The 22777-nt window shown below is 38.3% G+C and overlaps 1 pseudogene; it reads left to right on the top strand.

The window, feature by feature from the left end:
- Nucleotides 1-22127: 22127 nt before the first annotated feature.
- Nucleotides 22128-22245, top strand: LOC126189381 (5S ribosomal RNA; annotated as a pseudogene).
- The last annotated feature ends 532 nt before the right edge of the window (nucleotides 22246-22777 follow it).

The raw sequence follows: 22777 nt of genomic DNA, 5'->3' as shown, positions 1-22777 counted from the left end.
ACAATTGCAGCTTACAGGTTTATTGTGTAAGCATAAGCATGTGTTCTCTGACAGACCTGGAAAAGTCGTAGATTTCAGTTATGTTTTGAGGGTATTGCCACATGAAGTGATAAGGGCCAAACCTTATCCTATAGCAATAGCTAATAGAGAGGCTGTAAGGGCAAGGATACAGATGATGTTGAAGTGGGGCATACTGGAAATGGGGAGGAGTGAGTATTGTAATCCAATAGTAGTGGTGAAAAAGAGGGATGGTTCTATAAGAATAGTATTGGATGCAAGAAAGCTAAATAAAATAATAGTCAAAGAAAATGATCAGCCAGAGAACATGGATGAGCTGTTGCAAAAATTTTATAATGTTAAAATTCTGTCAAGTGTTGATTTGATTTCAGGGTTCTGGCAGGTGCAATTGGCTGAAGAGAGCAGAAAGTACACTGCTTTCTTATTTGAGGGCAGGGCTTATATGTTTACAGTTGTGCCATTTGGTTTATCAATATCTGTAGCAGTTTTTGTAAGGGCTTTAAGTCATGTATTGGGTGATGAACTAATGAGAAAATTGACAGTGTACGTAGATGACATTTTGATTACGAGTAGCAATTGGCAAGAGCACTGTCAGCTGTTGGAGGATGTATTCAAGGCTATATCTAAAGGGGGATGACCCTTAAGTTAAGTAAGTGTGAATTTTTTCAAGCAACATTACTATTTCTTGGTCATCAGTTAACTCCTGATGGCATTCTGCCCAATAAAGAGAAAATGAAGGCTATTGTTGACTGCAAGGCTGCCGACAGGTCGAGGGGGTGTAAAGTATGTTCTTTTAGCTGTTGATGTATTCTCAAAGTTTGTAAGGCTGTATCCACTGAAAAAGGCCACTAGCCAGAATATAATTAACAAGCTAGAGAAAGATTACTTTGTGAATGTTATAAAACCAGAGAATGTTCTGTCTGATAATGGAGCACAATTTGTATCTAGTGTGTGGGGGAAGGATTGTTGCTGGGACAGTCATGTAGGGCAGTCACTAAATATGCAAATTGTAGAGGCATATGGGAAATAATTAACTTGCTTATTATAAGATGTTAATGAGGGAAGTGAGGGAAAGAACACTAATGGCTAAGTGGATGCTTGTAAAAGTTTATGACCTTGGTGAGTTTGTTTGCCATTTATGATTGAATCTATATAGCCATGTAAATGTCATAAAAGAATGGGTTTCAAGATATTGCCAAATATTATGTGAAAATTTATATAGGAATTCATAAAAAAATTGAGTGTATTTATGTACAGTGATATAGCTGTATGGATGATTAAAAAATAATAATAATAATAATAATAATAATCTGCATCTGGGAATAAATTCTCTTGGTGCGGGGGGTAGAAGTGTCGGAGCTCCTGATCTGGGAACATTTGAATGGTGAAATAGAATATATTTAACTATGCCATGTTTGCGTTTGATTTTTGTGCATGTTCGTCATTTGTACAAACCTCAATAAGAACTGATCAGTGAAAACAGGATGTTCTGGGGAGGATTTGGATAGCCTGATTCCTGGGAAATGTGGGTCTGCATGTCTAGGCAAGATTCATAAGGATTTGGTTAAATTTTGATAGGATGGCTTGGCTAACGAGAGGAAGCACAGTGCTGCTGGCTGACAAGTTTGGAAAGACTGTATTTCAATGCAAAAATCTGTGAACACAAGGATCTGGTTATGACAACTTCGTTCAACTTACAGAAACAATTGTATAAAAAGTGGAAGTGTTAATGTGCAGTGAGTGTGCAACCTACATATAGACTAACATGAGCATTTATTTTGCCTGCCCAATCAGACTCAATAGGAGACTATCTAATTGTATATTTGAGTTGGATACATTGTTGGATTATGTATGTAAGTTTTCTGATGACAGTACTTACAGTGATTAAGTCACCACAGTAACACTGTTCTACATGTTTTGGTGCCATTATAGTTCTAATTAAAATGTTTAATATATAAAGTAATATGGGTTCACTCCATTTGGTGCTACTTCATGTTGCCACTACTAAGGTAATGTCTCCATGAAGTGGGGGTATGTAAGGTAACAGGGATAATATGGAACTCTGTCAAGTAATTTAAAATTTAAAGCACAGCAGCAGAGATAATATGCTGGGCAAAATAGACCGGAAAATACTTGTTGTGTGTTTTGATGGGCGTTGTAGTTCTGTTGAATAGTGTTTTTGTTTTCTTTTAATTGCCACGAATTATATGAGTGTGGTGATAATTAATAAAATTATATAATGTATTTAGATTTAAGTATTTATATATTATAAAATATTGTAAACGAATTGTGGCCATGTTTAGCGATTAATTTGACTACTGTGGTGTCATGTGACCCAACTCAGGACTGTGGATATGAGCGGGAAAATCGGGGTCTTTGGTCATTGGCCGTTGTGGTGGCGAGTTTGGAGCGGCAAAGTGCCACGAGTGCAAGCATGGACGCCAGGGTATGCGAAGGAACAAAGTGAAAGTGTGTGGGTGTGAGACGAACAGTGTACGAATTGCACCTATTATTATTTGTGAACTTAAAAATGCATGGCCACAACGTTAAAGTGTTTCTTTTGAATAAATAAGTTTCAATCTGAACATGTATAGTTCAATTCACTGCTCTTCAAAAGCTAGCCAATATCAGACTCAATAATAGGGGCGATAATGCAACCGTTTACTACCAACCCCCTTTACAGATGAGCCACGTGAAAAATAGGTAGTAAACGAGCCCGAGTTCAGTTGCAAGACACTCGTGAAAATCAGCATGAAGCCCCCACCATCACCACTCAACAGTACTCTCTGTCCAACTGCCTTCCCAAATGCCCCATTTGTTGTGTCAGTGGCTTTGCAGTCCTTGGCCTCCTTTGTCCAGTTTTTTGGCCAATGTTTCCAGTCACTAATGGGGCACATGCTAGGGTGCAGACAGGACCTGCCACTGGCTACCACTACAGTTCCTATCTCTTCAGCTGCGTCTGCATCCAGACCTTCCCTCCCTGCCATCTCCCTCACAACCATGCCCCACTCCACTGATCCCACCATCGGTACATGCTGTCACACTACACGACAATGGTGCTGAGGTTTGGAGGGAAGAAATGTAGTGTCGTCCACTGTTACACACACCACACCAGGTAACCCATATCGAGAATCAACAGCTGGCACTAGCAAGTGCCTGTACACATCACCAGATGCCAGGCAAGTGGTACACACCAACTTCCAGTGGAAGATGACAGAAAGGACAATGCTTACAGGAAATGTCTCTGCAGCTCTATTTACATGCAGCACTGAGAGCCTGATCTCAGTTGTGTCTTAGCTCTCAAGACAGCTTCCTCAAGTTCACACCTGGGCCTGGACTTGGACTGGAAAATTGCTGATTGGACTTGAGCGTGGTAAGAGCTATTATATCTCTTTAAAAAAATATGTAACTATTTATTTAGAGGAAACACTCTCCTAGTAAATTTGTTTGTCCTTTGATTTATCATGATCTGTTACTGATTTTTAGTGAAGTTAGTTTTTACGTTTAGCTTTCAAAAAAAAAAAAAAAATACAAAAGAGATATAATAAGCAAAATAATGAGTTTCATAGGTTGCCAATTACGTATTGTATCTGGTTTTACCGAGCGCCAGGCTCCCTACAAATTACTGTAAATGCATTAGCGTAGTATTACTCAGCTCTGAAATTATTACTATCACAGAAAATAGATAAGTTTTAATAAAATTATTTCACTGGATTCCTTCAATTAACCTCACTGAATATTTTAACATAATTTCTTCCGCTCCGGCTATCAGACATTGTGCTGTGAAAAAATATTTTTAAATATACCGCGTATGGCGGCTAATTGTTAACAGTCAGAGATCACTGTTACTCGCTCCGCAGCAGCTGGAAACATGCTAAATTATTTTCGTTAAATATTCTTTTCATAAGATAAATGTGGCTTAGGTTCTTGAAATAACACATGGAGATCACTTTATACTAATATATTCTTACTAGGACACAGTTACACCATTAAATGTTTGCAATTACGTTCGACAGAAACAAATGCTAGTGCAGCACAATAGCTTGCATACCTTATTCCAGCTAACACCAGAACAAAACAGACTAGACAGAAGAATGAGCATTGCATTGTATTTTATGCTCTTACAAAGATAATCACATTATAATGTCATACAATAAAAATAATGTCTTTTCTGCATTTATAGATCTATATTGCATATTTTTACAGTTAATGTTATTACCTTTCACAAATAAATCAATGTTTGTAATTCATTTTGAGTCGCATACAGTCATTTTTATTTATGTTTCACCTCGATAATGGTGAATATTGCAAAAGGGCCACTACACGGCCCCCTGGGCTACAAGGAACGAACTACTTAATGTCTGGTTCTTGTAGACCACGAGTGTCACTTTTCTTTTGTCGTTGGTCACTTTCAGTTCACTTTACCGTGTATTAGGTCATGGGTACACATTCATTTTGAGTCTTTTTATATAACATGACTGGGGACAGTTACAATATAACAAGCTCTTCCATTTGGACGAGGGCCGCAGGGAAACCCCAGAAAAACCTCGGCAGAGCTGATAGATTTAACCCTTTGTGTTACTTACATAAGTTGGTTCTACATGTTTTGGTATTACAAGTATTTACATCAAATATAAAATTTTCTGAAAAAGAAAGAAACATATAGTTTTTATATGAAAGTGTTCATCAAATTTTTTTATATTGTGTTGGTAATATTTTGAGTTTTTTTTATTTTTGTTGGCGCATTTCTCGTCGTGTGGTGTGGATGACGCTGTATGTCGCTACCGCGATGCCTCGTGCCCATTGCCATGGAGCGTCGGCTGGAAACTGTTGTCTTCTTTCTTGTCCATAGCCGGGGGTCAGGATGTGGAGTACGGAACTCCGTTATTTTGTCTGCATGGTTCATCTGCATTGTTGCGCACCGCTCGCTAAAGTTTTCAGCATGGGAGAGGATGTTGACTCGTGCAAATCATGAAACAAATGCACATATGTTATAGAACGGATTTTGTAAGATGTTATGGCTGTGGGTAAGAATTGATTAGTCAACATTATTGCATCATCGAGGCACAGGCTCAGTTACTTGGTATTTTCATGTTAGTTTGCACGTACTGGTGCTGAATGACGCAGGAGATATGATGCTGAAGTAAGCACTGCACATCCCTGTTGTCATCACTTCGTATGGAATATTTATGTTTCACAATTTTTGTTTGACGGCGTTCCACCATAGTTGCCATTGCAGTAACGTCCTACTACGTGGTCCATGATGTCATATTAATTGTTGGCGCACAGGAGGTAGCGTCCAAACTAAAAATGTTGTCTGTACAGTTTCGAACACACACTGATCACAGTTTTGTGTTTTCGGTCACTGCACACAGATATGTTTTGTTAATGTTTGTACATCGTTTTTTTTTTTCAGCACATAAGTGTTCACTGTCCAAGTCGATCACTAATACAGTTCTCAAAGTTCACACTTCCTCTGCAAATACCAACACACTATTATAGTTCCTGTTAATATTGCTTACAGCATGACTTCGATACAATTGTATCACATGATTACTGGTTTTTTTATATCACATAGTGACACAGATGTCTGTTTGTTTACACAATATGTTACAATGAAATTTCACAGATCAAAAGCACTTTTGTTCTGTTATTGCATACAATTAAGTGTTACATCATACATGCAACGGATTCTGGCCTGACTTGCAATAATTTTATATTTGAGCATTAATAAATTTGTCATAGAGTATATTCATTTGGGGATTAGGACCGCTGCGCATGTGCTTGCCCCATAAGCTGTTAGCGTAATCGCGTATCCTATAAAAAGTTTTCAACTGTCAAAAACAGGCTCTAAAGTAGAGCTCTTATTTAATGTCAAATATAGTGGCTAGATGCTTACACTTTCTCTTTTATGGTCAAAGCACAGCATCACAGATGTCACATGTTATGTGCATAGTCTTTTGCATACACCATTCTGTTCATTTTTCATGTGACAGATTAGGATATTTTGTGCATTCTTTAAATAAACATTTATCACACAGCATAATAAAATTTATAGTTACTAACTCTAATTACCACTGAAAAACATCTTACACTTACTGATTATGTTTCTAAACAAATTCCATCATTGGACTGATGGTCCTTTAGTTTCTTTTTACTCATTTTTGAAGGCTGATGTGTAAATCATTCCAGACAAAACATCTTACATACCAAGCACAAACAAAACATCAAATTCTTACAGCTACACAAAAATATATATTGAAGTCTGTGTAAAACCTACATATTACACAAAAATACGGGAAACCATTCATGTCCTATTGTCAGGTATCACAAATTTCTTTAAGTCCTTATAGGGATACAATCCTTTGATCTTCCCACTCATCACATCAGCTATAAGGTAGCTACAACCGTGCGGTATTTGTATAATTTTAAAAGGTCCATTATACAGCATTTGCCATTTCTTGTTCTTCTTTGTTATGAGTGACGACTTAGGATGGTTTCTTATCAAAACTAAGTCGTTTATCTGATATGGGACTGTCCGTTTTATTGACTTGTCATATCTACTCTTTCGTTGACTAGCGCAGCTCATCATGTTGCTGATGGCGTCCTTTATTTTATCCTCTTGCCTTTTATCTGTGCGCGGCAATTTTGGTAGTGGCATGATCCATTCATTTAGTTCTGCAGTACTAAATAATAACTCATTGGGCGTGTATCTGGTAGCTGGATGAGGTAGATTGTTGTGTATATTTTCAAAGAAGGGTAACAATTCCGGCCACTTTGTATGTTGCTGATGAGTATATGTTCGGATAAATCTGTTGAGTTCCTGAAAAATTCTCGCTACAGGATTTGCTTCCGGGTGGAAATTTGCAACTAATATATGCTTTATGTTTTGGTCACGTAGAAACTCCTTCCACAGTTGACCAGTGAAATATCTAGCATTGTCTGTTAGAATGTTTAGTGGTTTTCCTGTTTTCGGTATGAATTCTTTTGATATGCATTGTATCATCTGTTTGGCAGTAATGGTTTTCATTGGAAACAATTTCACATACTTAGTAAAGGAATCGTAAACAGCTAACATATATTTCATTCCACCGCGAGCTGTAGGTAATGGTCCTGCGATGTCCATTGACACAACTTGAAGTGGCTGTATCGGAATAATTGGATGCAGTTCTGTTTTGTTGCTTCTATTGTTGGCTTTAGCTTTCTAACAAACATCACACGTTCGTAATATCTTTTGGACACGTTTACTATTCGGGATGTAACAATACCTTTGTATTATTGATACACACTTCTGTATTCCTACATGTCCCCATGCGTAATGCGTGTACCAGATAAAATTTTGTATGTATTTATACAGGATACACACGCACCAGTTTTCTGAGGCAGTGTCATTTCTGTGGTACAATATGTTGTTCTCCACTTTGTACCACGAATTTTCGCTGTTAGCTTGCTCTAATATTAGTGATCATTTCACTTTCGTCCAGGTATGATCTTCATCTTGCAGCTGTCCTACATTCTTGCACAGGTGCAAATATTCACAATGGTATGGTTGCGACGTCATTAATAAAACTTTATATTCTGACGCTCACTCGATCATTTCATCTAGCTGTGACATGCCTACTGGTAGACGTGATAAAGCGTCCACAATGACATTATCTTGCCCTTTTACGTACATAATTTTTAAATTGTATCACTTTAGTACTAATGCCCATCGGGCTAGTCTGGCATGTAATAGTTTGCAGGTTAATAGGAAGCTTAAGGCTTGGTGATCACAGAACAATTTAATTGACTTGCCATAAACATAATAATGACATTTTTGCAGAGCCCATACAACACTGAGTGAGTAAGCACTCGGCTGGCAAAAGCTATAACTCTTACTTCCCTGTTCCCATTGGTTTCTTCTACTTGAAACAGACATGCTCCTAAACCATAGGATGAAGAGTCAGTGGCTATACAAAAATCCTGGGTCATATCCGGATGGTAGAGCATTTGTGAATTCACCAAGGCTCCTTTGATCTCTTCATAAGCTTGCTGACACTCTGAGGACCAGTTCCATGTGACATTTTTTCGCAATAAGGTGAGCAAGGCTTCATTGTTGAGCAGCTGATTCGGCACAGAACATCGGAAAAAGGAGACTAGTCCGATAAATGATTTTAACTGTTTTTTGTTTGTGGGCTGTGGGAATTCTTTGATCGCTTGTATCTTCTTGGTATCAGGCATTATTCCGGAAGGTGATATGATGTGTCCAAGGAATTTAAGCTGATCCCTCCCAAATTTTGATTTTTCAAGATTTGCAGTTATTCCTGCATCTGCGAGCTTATTTAACACTCTTTCCAGGATTTCTATATGTTCTTCCCATGTGCTTGTGGCCACTAGAAGGTCATCCACGTAAAGAGTAACTTTTTCTAGCAAGTCTGCGCCTAGCGCTTTGTCCAATGCCGTAATGAATACGCCTGCGCTTACGTTGAGTCCAAAAGTAACATTTTGAATTGATAACTCCTTCTATTGAAAATGAAGGCGGTGAATTTTCTAGATTCCTTGGTTAGCGGGATTTGCCAGTAACTACTTTGCATATCTATCGAGGTGAGATATTTGACTCCATAGAATTTCTGTATTTGTTCTTCTAAATTCACCGGTCTCATCCTAAGGGGTACTATAATTTTATTAATGTTCCTGGCATCTAGGATAAGTCTGATTTTTCCATCTGGCTTGGCTATAACTACCAGCGGACTGCTGTACGGCGAAAGGGATGGTTCTATTATACCCCATTGCAGCATTTTTTGTATATCTTTGTTAACTGCCTCCCTTTTCGTCCATGGTACTGAATATGATGCTTGGCAGAATATCGCATGGGGAAACACATCTATATTATACATATACCCTTTGATGATTCCAGGTTTTTCAGAGAAAACATCACTGTAGTTATTCAATAATTGTGCGAGCTGCTTTTGTTGGGATTCAGTTAGATAACATGATTCTTGTGCTTTATTGTTAAGGGTTTTGATCCAGCGAAGCGTTTCGTTGTGAGCTACGTCCGAATAATATTCTCCCTGGCCCCTTAAATTGCTGTTTAATTGAAATATGGGCATCTCTTCACTTTTTACTCGTACACTCGGGTAATCTTTACTGAGTGTACTTACTGTTCGTGTTAAATCCAGTACAATCTGCTTATTTTCATTCAGTATGGAGATCTTCCCGCTGGAGAAATAAATTTTTGCTTTCTTATCGCTCAGGAAACCTCCCCCCAGGATGCAGGTTACTCTCAATCCCTTGACTACGGGAAAGATACATTTTACGTTATCTTCTCCTAGGCATAAATCTACCAGCACCTGATACTCAACGTTTTGTGCTTGTGCTCCCATGGCTCCTATGACACAGCAGTTTCGTACAGGAAATGTCGGTAAGTTGCGGTTTTGGCTCAAGGTTTTGAATAGATCATAGCTCATAACATTAGTAGTGGCACCTGTATCTATATATATTTCTACTGGCATTTTATTAACACTAGCTTTTATGATGGTTTGTACTTCAGTTATTTCTTTTTTGTTACATTGGTTTGATTCCATAAGTAAATCATGTTGTGTACTGTTTCCATCTTGATACCTCAGTAATAATATATTATCTTGTGTATTGTTCCTAGGTGTGCCCCCTGTTTTTTCGCCGACCATCAGTTGGGAGCTTATTGTGGCCGTTGTTCATTTGACGGTCTTGAACTATGGTGGTTTCCGTCAGTGGGCATTTCTATTATCCTTACGCTGCTATTCGAGTCTGTCCATGGTTGTGGTATTGCATTAGTATTCTGCATAGAATTCCTATTGTCACACTGGTACTGGTTTCCGTTAGGAGGCGGTGGTGGTGGCATAAAAGTTTGCATCCACTGCACCGGGTAAGTGTGGTTGTTGGCACTACTACTTTGTTGTGGCCATTGACCTTCATTCCGACATTTGTTATTGTAATTATTATTACTGTTACTGTAGCCAGGATGTCCTCTATCTTCCCACCTACGTTTTTGATTGTAAGATGGTTGACCGTTTCCGTTCTTCCTGTTTTGTTCTGCGGATTGATCTTCCTTTCCATTTCCGTGGCTTCCAACATTGGAATTGTTGTTGCCATTTTTAAACTTGCATGGTGAACCATAACTGTTCTCCCGATCTTTATTTATTCTATTTTCTTCCTGGGAGAGATCGATTTCGTCCAGCACAGACAAGTACCGTTCCAGTTCATTTTCGGGTACATTTATTAATTTGTCTCGTATATGACTGGGCAATCGTAATTTTAAGATTCTGATCACATCACGGGCTGATATAGGGTCATCCCAATATCTAGTTATCTTGATATATTTTTCAAAACATTTACGGAGTATACCCTGTTTGTGATTGTACATTTGCGGGCTGTATACTTCAGTCCTCAGGCGTTCTTGAATAGCCTTAGACCAGCATCTGTCTAGAAAAGATTTTTCAAATTGGGCCAGGCTAAGTCAATTTTCTATGACTTCATTTGCCCATAAAGCAGCGTTGCCTTGTATGTGTGTGATTATGAACTGAATTTTTTGGCGTTCATTCCAGGCACTCGGTAATACATTTCGGAATCCTTTTATGAAGATTACCGGATGCACTGTCTTCTTTTCCACATTAAATACTTGAAATTGTCTGTGTTTTATTAAGCTTTCATCAATGTTATTGCTTGTGGAAGTAGAAGCTGCCCCCACGGGGTTATGAATAGGAATGCTTCCTGTAAATTGTATGTTTTCTCTTTCCGAATCACTTATTTGTTCATATGAACTGTACGTAATGTTCTTGCTGCCACAACAGTACTGGCAATTTGTATCTCACTTCGCTTTTTTCACCTGCAAGTGGTAGCGTGTCTACTGTGGGTTGTTTACATACAGCTGCTCCGTTAGTTACTTTTTGCAGAACAGACTGTATTTGCTTTCTACACGTTCTGTGATGTGGCTTTCTTTTTCAGTGAGCCAGTCATGGAACTCTTTTTCTACTTTCTGGGCTTCATCAGTTAAATGCGTTTCTATGATTTCTTTTTGTGTCATTTCTAAATTGTCCATTCGGTTCGCAAGCTGTTCTACTTCATCCCGGATGATTGTTTGTGCCATCTGAAGCGTTTGCACATCTTGTGCTATGTTGCTTACAATGTTCGGCAGTTCGGCCTGGGCTTTCTTTATTTCTGTCATTTCTGACTGTATCTTTTTGAACATTGTACCTATACTTTCTATTAAGACCTTTTCTCTTTCTTCATTTTGTTCCCTTATCTGATTAACTAGTTAGTGATTCCTCTCTTCCCTCAATCTCTCTCTTTCTTTGTTTTGTTCCCTTATCTGATTGACTAGCTGTTCGTCCTTTTCCTCTAATTTCTGTAAAAATTCAGCAAATGGATCCTGTATTGGTGAGCATACCGGTGTGGTAGTTGTTCTAATCATTGGAAAATTATCACTATCCCTGCTACTAGCTAGTAGCTAGTAGCTGTTTTCGTCTGCTGGCTACTTCCTGACATATCACCGGAAACTACATTGTTTACATTTTCTCCCCCCACCGATCACTATTAATATTTAGTAAGTCAGTGTCACTATCCATATCGCTCAATAATTGCACATTATTTGTAACATTGGACACATTATCTGGTTGCAAATCTAACACACGTCCAACTTTTCCCATAATGACGATAACTTTCACTGGGCTAACTACAAAAATTGTTTCAAACTACAAATGCAGACTTATTTCACAAGTCAAACTGCTTATTATTTCCAAAATCACATAATATTAATATCTACACCACTGTACACCATGTACCATCTATGATACTATACTTTGACGATACGGGCCTATGTAGCAAGCTTTTATGCATAGTGGTCCTTACCTTGATTTCTTTTTTCTATCTCGTCCTCTCAGGGTCTATACAGTTCCTCTCCGCTTTCCTCGTTCAAGTTTATACATGAAATGGAATTTGATAGACTTTAGAATACATACAATACATGTTAACAGTTACATACATACAAACCGTAAAAAAAAAATTTTACCTTTATCGGGCCCCACGTAATAGGGTGCTATTTATTTTATCTCTTAAAAAAAAGTAACTATTTATTTAGAGGAAACACTCTCCTAGTAAATTTGTTTGTCCTTTGATTTATCGTGATCTGTTACTGATTTTTAGTGAAGTTAGTTTTTACATTTAGCTTTCAAAAAAAAAAAAAAATACAAGAGATATACTAAGCAAAATAATGAATTTTGCAGGTTGCCAATTACGTATTGTATCTGGTTTTACAGAGTACCAGGCTCCCTACAAATTACTGTAAATGCATTAGCATAGTATTACTCAGCTCTGAAATTATTACTATCATAGAAAATAGACAAGTTTTAATAAAATTATTTCACTGGATTCCTTCAATTAATCTCACTGAATATTTTAACATAATTTCTTCCGCTCTAGACATTGTGCTGTGAAAAAATATTTTTAAATATACCGCGTAATGGCGGCTAATTGTTAACAGTCAGAGATCACTGTTACTCGCTCCGCAGCAGCTGGAAACATGCTAAATAATTTTCATTAAATATTCTTTTCATAAGACAAATGTGGCGTAGGTCCTTGAAATAACACACGGAGATCACTTTATACTAATATATTCTTACTAGGACACAGTTTTCACCATTAAATGTTTGCAATTACGTTATGACAGAAACAAATGCTAGCACAGCACCATAGCTTGCGTACCTTATTCCAGCTAACACCAGAACAAACAGAACAAAACAGACTAGACAGAAGAATGAGCATTGCATTGTATTTTATACTCTTGCAAAGATAATCACATGATAATCTCATACAATAAATATACATACGTTACTCTGCTTCACTATATGAAGCCTATTCACAATCCCTTTCAATAAAAGTGAGAACTGCCTGCAACAGTGTATCCAAACATTAACTTCCTTTGCCTGTATAGTCTTTTCTGCATTTATCGATCTATATTGTACATTTTTAGTTAGTGTTATTACCTTTCTCAGATAAATCAATGTTTATAATTCATTTTGAGTCACATAGTCATTTTTATTTATGTTTCACCTCGATAATGGTGAATATTGCAAAAGGGACACTACAGAGCCATATCTCGAGGGCTACTGCGTTCATGCATCTTGGTACTGTTATCACTGGGTTAGGTACACTACTGTAATAAAATTCAGCAAGTGTTTCTGTTAAGTGGTGTCCTATAAGCTTGATGGTTTGTTTCCCACTGGAGCTGGAAACCAGGGTATAAAAGGATTTCTTTCACAGCATATATGTTCTTCTTGAATATCCTTAAGGTTGTTGAGTTCCCTTGGTAGGCATCTTCTTTCAATACTGCACTGACACTGAAGACCAGTGTGCGTAGCAACACTCAACTCTGAACAATGGCAGCTGGAGGAGTGCAGTTACAAATCATTGTGGGTTGCTTTTCTGTAAACACTGCATCCCATAGTGTCATCTGTTCCACATTCTTGGTGAATTTAGTGCTGTGCTACAAAGTGTTCAAATGTTGTAACTCCTGAAGTGTTTCATACCCATGTGGACTCACCACACGTGTCATAAGTGTGTCTGAAAAGCATGTGGGTATCAGTACCACTTTTTCCAGAGCTCTCTCCTCAAAGTTTTCCATGAATAAGTTTGACACAATTTGTAACAGACACTATTTCTTTGTTTGTAAGTTACCATCAAAGAGACTGTAGATGTGAGAACCGATTCGAAGAGGTTAGTCATTATGGGGCAGAACTTCCCCCTTATCAGCCTGCAGCCTGATGGACTCAGGCAGTGGTACTCTGGTGAAGAGGAGGATCACATCACAGTCCTCCATACGGTTCTGATTCCAAAACAATTTTGTCACAAAGAATTTTTTTTCAGCTGCCGTCTGCAGGTTCCAAGATGGGGAGTAATAAGAGCACAATGGAGGTAAAATATAGCAATGTCTCTACTACTTTTACCTTAAGGTGACTGCAAGATGTGCTGTCTAAATATCATGTTTCATAAATCGCTGCACCATGATAGACACTAGAGAGCATTCCACAAAGTATAATTATATCTTTGTTGTCCCTATTGGAGTAATATATGACAGATGTATATCCCTAGATTCCTCACTTAATATTGGTTCTGGAAACTTTGGAAGTAGGCATCAGAACAAAATAGTACAGCATAACCTGACTAAATGAAGAGGTGTGCTGTAGGATCTATCTTGAGGCACTGAGAATTAAATTGGTAAAGTAATGTGGGGTAAAAATTATAGAGGGAAACTAAGACTTAACTACAGTAAGCAGACTTAGTTGTAAGTAAGGTATAGTAGTTATACATATATAAAGAGAACTGCCCAAGATAAACTAATGTGGAGAGCTAGGGAGAAATATAAAAGCTACAAAAAACGCCAACAATAATAAAAGAAGATGTGTCAGTGTGAAGATTTATGTTAGATTCAAACACTGACATAATATTTTAACACTACTGAAAAGTTCAAAACTTGGTTTGCATGTTCCAATATTTTATCAATAATATATAATGTAGGACAAAATCAGATATTTTTAGAGATCTCTCATCAGTGTTTGAGCACCTTTAAATCCAATGAAACCTTAATAGTATTCTTTAGGATTTGCTCTGCATATCTTTTGGAAGTCATCAGTAAAGTTCATTTCAAGTGTGTCAGTTTTGGTTAGAAAACTCTGTGTAGCTAGTAACTGCTGAGGGAGAATGTTTTGGCTGAAAATAATGTTTCTAACCACACTGTGTATCAACATGTCTCAGGACTCAACAGCCATGCAGGAAATTGTGTCCACATTAGTTTCCTCATCAGGTGTGAGCATGACGTTACTCTGCTTCACTATATGAAGCCTATTCACAATCCCTTTCAATAAAAGTGAGAACTGCCTGCAACAGTGTATCCAAACATTAACTTCCTTTGCCTGTATAGTTAACTACATATGAAGAATTCCAACTGATATGCTAGGAAGATATTTAGTCTACTTCAATCTGATAAATGATGGTTGACTTTGAACATCAAGTTCTTCACTGCTATGCAAGTTCTTAGTTTTACTTCCTGCAACAATATGGTAAGTAAAATGTGCACTATCACCCTGTTCTCATACTCTCGCAAATGATGTCTAATGCAGAACAGGGCAAGTTTATATCTCCAACTACAACTATGTACAAAATATGACAGTGCACACTGCATATTTTGAAGCAAGAAGACAGTTTTCAAAGAATATGCAGGATCAATGCTTGCTCACAGATTTGTTGGTGGAAGAGTTTTCAATCTTTATTTTGCAAACTAAAATTACATAAAAAATACTGAATGGAAGCAACAAGGAATTTCATTTCATTAACCCAGATAGTTCTGAATTATTTTTTTCTTCAAAATTGATTTATTTCTTATCTACATTCATTCACAAGGTTGTAAGGAAGAAAGTAAAAACATTTTTGAGTATTTATTTTTATTTAGTGTTTGCAAAAATGGGCGTCTTTCCAGAAGGACGTCAGGACAATAAGGGAACATGTTTTTAAAGTATATGAGATTGCACAATTGACTTGTTTTGGTTTTTATACTTTCAAATAAACATAAATAAATTTGAATTATGGGCTAAAACAGCTAATAAATACAAAAAACAAAGAAAATAACCTATACACATATTTTATGCACTAGTATGATAAGACAAAAAGCAACAAACGTGAAGTGGTGGTCACATTTTAGGCACATAGTAGTTTTTTTGTGGCAACTTCGACATTTCAGCTGCTTCTTCTTTTTTGTTATCTCGTCCGTTGGTAATTCAGCAACATAATGTTTTCTTCCATCAAATCTAGAATCTAGTTTTGCCCTCCTACTAGGATGTCCTCTGCTGGTAGTGACTCTTTTGTTACTTTCAAGATTTGCAGTGACAATTCGATGACTAAATGTCAGATTATCTATGGGTTCTTCGTTGTGCTTGTAAAGATCCCAGGCATTTTGCTCTGCAATGTCTATAAAATGTGCAATGATCGGGAAATACCACTTTTTCCCTCTTATGGAGCGTCAGCGTCAGCTCGATCTATGCCTCCCATATGAGTATTGTAGGAGTGTAATAAGTTAGGTTGAAGCACGCTAATCCTTTTCTTTTGTTCCCTGGAAAATCTTGCTATAGAGCGTAGTGGTTGCACTCTGTCAAAGTTGGTGGCTACAGTAACAACATTGTTGTCAGTCCAACGTACAATGGAAATCCCAGATGCTGAGTCAGAAAAAATTTCATATGATCCTCTATTTTCTTTTATCATTTTATCTGCAGATGATAGAATACAATTCTTAACTCTGTTTCCTCTTATTGTTCCTGATGCTTCCAAGCCCCTCTCTTTTAGGTCATGTAGCGCAGTAGCATTGAGCTGACTTGCTGGTAATTTATCTACACTTGGATTTTCTTCAGCACCCAAATCTTCACCTGTTACGTCATCAGTTGAATTTTGAGGAGCTGTAATGTTACATTCACACCAGTATTAGGTATTTCCTCATCTTTTGATTCTAGCATGACCAAAAGTTCCATCAGTGTACATCGTTTTCTGTGAATACAAAATGACAACACATTACCCTGACGTCCTTCTGGAAGGACGGTTGAAAACATAATTGAATTACAACTGACGAAAACTTTCAATAATAATATAAACCCATAAATAATATAGGTTAATTCTTTAAGATATTATATGACAAGTTTCAGAATTATTGATGCAATATGAGAGAAAATATACATACCCATCGATGACAAGGTCGGTCAGTTCGTCCATGATAAAATTGGCCCTATTTTCAAGACACAGTTTCTCACTCACTATGAACGACAGCGTCAAATTGACTGTCGCAGCACGCAACTGACTCTACCTACTTCATATAACAATGTGTCACAGTCCGTTGTAACAATGCGTTATTCGCAAAAATAAATAATTTCAACAGTGAGTGATGCCGTCCTTCCAGAAGGACGTCAGGGTTATCTGGGTTAAAATATATATAAACACACATTTCAATCTAAAAGCTCCTTTATTCTTTCTTTTTTTATCCTTTACATTAATCTGTTTGAAACTGTTTTATATAATATGGAAAAACTTCAGACTTAAGTGCAGATTAGCCACATCATTCAAGTAGTCAAAAGATGTCCATTCTGGAAGTTATCAAAGCCAATGTTTTTAGAGTTATGAAGGATGTTACGTTGACTTCAGTACTATCCCTGGAAAATAAAAAAAAAGTTTTGCACAATTTTGCAAAAACAAAATTGCTTTGGACTTCTTAAACACTAGAAAAAAGCGAAGAAGAATCTGTAATAAAATTAACCATCAATCACAAATAAATTTTTCGTTTCATTTGAGTACAAACAGGAGGCAATTGCTTTATACTTCTGTATTTTTTTCCTTAACTTACAACAATTTTAGCTTTGTCAGGCATAACTACTGCGCACAATGTGGTGGACCATTCTCTTCTATGGTAAATCAATGCATTACCAGTTCTTAGGAAAACTGTGCAATTTGATTAATCCATTTGGTTGACAGCAGAATAATTAAAATACTTGCAGTCAACCTATGCTTCACATTAAGGACCTTTTTTATGGAAACTGTTTATTACAAAGTCTGCACAGTAGTCTGAATTGTGTCTCAAAGTGTAAGTCCATAAATATCTGGAAGAGCTACTTTTCATTCAGAGCGATGGCCCTTATGGAGCTACAGGAAATGTATGATAAAACTGAACACATTTGAATAAAAAAATCTGACCAGATATGTAACTGGACAAGTCAGCAGGTCATTCTTAAAGGGGAAACATTCCACGTGGGAAAAATATATCTAAAAACAAAGATGATGTGACTTACCAAACAAAAGCGCTGGCAGGTCGATAGACAAACACAAACATACACACAAAATTCAAGCTTTCGCAACCGACAGTTGCTTCATCAGGAAAGAGGGAAGGAGAGGGAAAGATGAAAGGATGTGGGTTTTAAGGGAGAGGGTAAGGAGTCATTCCAATCCCGGGAGCAGAAAGACTTACCTTAGGGGGAAAAAAGGACAGGTATACACTCGCATACACACACACATATCCATCCGCACATACACAGAGACAAGCAGATATTTACCTTACCTTCTCCCTTAAAACCCACATCCTTTCATCTCTCCCTCTCCTTCCCTCTTTCCTGATGAAGCAACCGTTGGTTGCGAAAGCTTGAATTTTGTGTGTATCATTGCCTGATTCAAATCTCAGCATAAAATAGTAACGTAATGTATATAACTAACTGAAAGCGTCCAGTATTGTTTCACTGCACCATCAGTGTTGAGTTACAATATTAAGTATCAGCAAAATCAAACAATGGAAAGTCCAGATTGGAATATCAACAATTATGAAAAGGATAGACTGCTACTCACCATAAAGATGACGTGCTGATTTGCAGACAGGTGCAAGAAAATGACTGTTATGCAGGAAGCTTTGGGCCAAAGCCTTCTTCAGAAATGAAAGAAAAGCACACACATTCACAGAAGAAGGTACACCACATGCACACTTGACCACAATCTCTGGCCACTCTATCTGGACAGCAACTGTTGTGTTGAACAAAAGCAGCACTCACAATGAGATAGAAGAGTAAAGTGGAGGGAAGAGGGGGGCACTGCCTGGTGGAGAGTGGAGCCTACTGTAGAAGGTGGCAGAACAAGGATGCCAGGAGCAACATCAGGAGGCTGTGGGTGATGGGGGGGGGGGAGGGCAGGTAGCAGGAAAGGAGAGGAGCAGAGAAGGGAAAAGACTGGTAGGTGCCTAAGCAGAGAACAAGCACAATGAGAGTGAGAGAACGTGAATTGGGAAAAGGTCATAGGAGAGAGGGGGCAAAAGCTGTTAGGCAGAGGGTGTGGGGGCAGTAGGTTGTCAAAGGTTGAGGCTGGGATATTTTCAGGAGCAGAGAATGTGTTGTAAGGATAACTCCCATCTGTGCAGTTCAGAAAAGCCAGTGGTGGAGGGGAGGATCCAATTGGACTGGGTCGTGAAGTACCCATTAAAATCAAGAATGTTGTCTCACAGGGTCGTCTACTTTGCTCCTAGCCACAGTTTGGCAGTACCCATTCAGCCTGGTAGACAGATGGTTGGTAGTCAGCAGCCATGTCATATACAGCTCTGCTGCAGTCATTGCACAACTTTTTATATTGATATGACAGTCAGCTGTCTATGAAGATGAATGGCCACCACCAAACTGTGACTACAGGCAAAGTGGACCGGGTTCTCCTCTCCAACAGCAGCTTCTTTGCACTGTGCAAATGGGAGTTATTCTTACAATACATTCTCCATTCACTCGGCCTCACCCTATGATGACCTACTGTCCCCACACCCACCATCCACAGCTTCTGCCCGCTCTGTGCTATAGCCTCCTCACAATTCACATTCTCTCACCCTCATTCTCTGCCAATGCACCCACCAGTCTTTTCTCCTCTCTGCTCCTCTCCTTTTCTGTTGCCCTTTCCCCCTGCTCCACAGCCTTCCAACAGTATTCCTGGCAACCTTGTCCTGCCACCTTCTACAAAAGTCCCTGCACACTCCACCAGATAGCGCTCTTCTATACTCCACCCATACTCTTGCTATCCCTCTCCCTGGACATATAACTCTAGTGCCATTGCAGACACAGATGCCAGGTTGATCTATTGGAAGGATTCTACAGAAGAGTAATTCAATAAGTAAGATGTTGCTCACTACAAATTCTTGGGTATTGTTCCTTCACCTGTAACTTATCAAGTCAGATTAGCAATCCAAAATAAATTCAAAGAAGAGCTGTACAATTCATCAAAGGTTTGTTTCATCAATGTAAGAATCTTACCAAAAGCTTTAATAATTGTAATCAGGGACATTTCAAGAAAGGCATTATGCATTGTGGAGAGCAGTACAAAATTCTGAGTGGCCCCCACATTCCAAAATGAGTCAAGAAACATACTATATATATATTATATCTGAAAACAAAGATGATTTGACTTACCAAACGAAAGCGCTGGCACGTCGATAGACACACAAACAAACACAAACATACACACAAAATTCTAGCTTTCGCAACCAACGGTTGCCTCGTCAGGAAAGAGGGAAGAAGAGGGAAAGACGAAAGGATTTGGGTTTTAAGGGAGAGGGTAAGGAGTCATTCCAATCCCGGGAGCGGAAAGACTTACCTTAGGGGGAAAAAAGGACGGGTATACACTCGCACACACACACATATCCATCCACACATATACAGACACAAGCAGACATATACAGACCATTTATATATATCAGGTAATGGCCATACCCCAACATTAGAGAAATTTTGCCCCATAGAGAAGAGTGCAGTTTGTGACATAAGTTCATGGCTTGTAGAAAATAAACTAACATTAAATCACAGTGAGACTCAGTTTTTACAGTTTATAACATACATTTCAACAAAACCTGATGTTTTAATTTAACAGAATGGGCATATGATTACTGAAACTGAACAGTCAAATTTCTAGGTGTGTAAAGCCCACATTCAGGATCTTGTTCAGACTTAATACTGCTATTTTTACTATTCAAACGGTATCTCAAGTGGGTGATGGTTCGACATGAAAATTAGTCTACTTTGCTTATTTTCATTCGCTTCTATCATATGGTATTATATTTTGGGGTAACTCTTCCCATTCTAAAAGGATATTTATGACTCAGAAATGGGTGGTTCAGGCAATAAGTGCTCTTGTCCAGAAAGTTGTGCAGTATACTGCTGCATCCATAGAATTCAAAAATCTTAGCAGTAATCCACGTGCATCCAAATTAAAACTGAAGAGTTTCCTCATGGGTCACTCCTTCTATTCTATCAAGGAGTTCCTTGAAAAATTATGCTGATTCTTGTTGTACTGTTGATTGCATTTACTTAAACTTATGGCTTGACTTTTTTGGGGTTCATAAACATTTTATTTTTCTGTTATTACTTTTATGTTGTAATTTCAAGTACCGACATGTTCCATGACCTTGGAGATTTGCTCCTCAACTTGGTCCAATGGAACTTGATGAGTAAGTAAAAACACAAATACTAAAAAGTATTGACAGTCTCTCTCACCAAGTACTACCAGCAAAAGGAATAGGAAGGGTAGACAATGACACTGGTACACTATGTCCCTCCTCCACACAGCGTGTGGTGGTCTTACATGAAAAACACACAATAGGTTTACAAAGGGAACATTTTTCTCTCACAGGTCTGCAACACAGTGATGACTGGACACCTGAAGCTATCACTCTTTCAGAATAGTTTTTACATTTTACCACAACTGCAGCCTATGAACTTTTCAAAATGTTACCGATGATGGTGCCACTAAAGTGGAGTTACTAAATACAGTTTTCTGTAATTCCTTCACGAAAGAAGATAAAGCAAATATTCCAGAATTCAAAACCAGAACAGCTGTTAGCATGTGTGACATAAAAATAGATAACTTAGGTGTTGCGAAACAACTCAAATCACTTAAGAAAGGCAAGTCTTCTGGTCCAGATGGAAAACCAATCAGGTTCCTTTCAGAGTATGCAGACACAATAGGCCATTCTTAACAATCATATACAACCACTCACTTGACAAAAGATCTGTTCCTAAAGACTGGAAAGTAGCCACAGGTCATGCCAATATTCAAGAAAGGAAATAGTAGTAACCCATTGAATTACAGACCCATATCACTGACCTCAATTTGCAGTACGATTTTGGAGCAATACTGTACTCAAACATTATGAATCACCTTGAAGAAAATGACTTATCATCATCATAAATATCATTCTTGTGCAACACAGCTAGCTCTTTATTCCCATGAAGTAATGTGTGCTGTTGACAAGGGATCTCAGATCAATTCCATATTCCTAGATTTCCTGAAGTCTTTGATACCATTCCTCACAAGTGATTATTAATCTAATTGCATGCATATGGAGTATCATCTCAGTTGTGTGATTGGATTCGTGATTTCCTCTCAGAGTGGTCACAGTTCGTAGTGATAGACAGTAAATCATCGAGTAGAACAGAAGTGATATCTAGTGTTCCGCAAGGTAGTGTCATAGGCCCTCTGCTGTTCCTGATTTACATAAATGACCTAGGTGATAATCTGAGCAGCCCCCTTAGATTGTTTGCAGAAGCGCTGTGGCCAACACCCTTGCCGTAGTGGTAACACCGGTTCCAGTCAGATCATCGAAGTTAAGCACTGTCGGGCTGGGCTAGCACTTGGATGGGTGACCATCCGGTCTGCCGAGTGCTGTTGGCAAGCAGGGTGCACTCAGCCCTTGTGAGGCAAACTGAGGAGCTACTTGATTGAGAAGTAGCGGCTCCAGTCTCGGAAACTGACATACGGCCAGGAGAGCGGTGTGCTGACCACATGCCCCTCCATATCCGCATCCAGTGACGCCTGTGGGCTGAGGATGACACAGCGGCTAGTCGGTATCATTGGGCCTTCGTGGCCTGTTTGGGAGGAGCTTAGTTTTTTTTTTATATACTCTTGTAGAGTTTGCAGTTGGAACTAGTCAAGTGGCCACAATATTTCGGCTGACCAGCTGGCCGTCATCATGCGAGATATTGCAGTTGCTGATTCAATCACTGGCTTTCGTAATCTGACAGCTACACAACAAATAATGCACCATTAATTTCAGGTGACAATGAAAGGAAGCACAGTAAGCACTCTTTACTGTTTTCTTACAGTTTTTCTTCATTCAAGATGGTGACAGGTGAATTTCTTCATGCAGTAACCCATAGGAGCATAGTCCAAATAACAAGTACCAGTACTGAGCAATGTGATCTAG

The sequence above is a fragment of the Schistocerca cancellata genome, chromosome 5 (genome assembly GCF_023864275.1).
Source record: "Schistocerca cancellata isolate TAMUIC-IGC-003103 chromosome 5, iqSchCanc2.1, whole genome shotgun sequence".
NCBI classification, from domain to species: domain Eukaryota; kingdom Metazoa; phylum Arthropoda; class Insecta; order Orthoptera; family Acrididae; genus Schistocerca; species Schistocerca cancellata.
The sequence above is the reverse complement of the archived record's forward strand: the minus strand, read 5'-3'. Positions and strand labels throughout refer to the sequence as shown.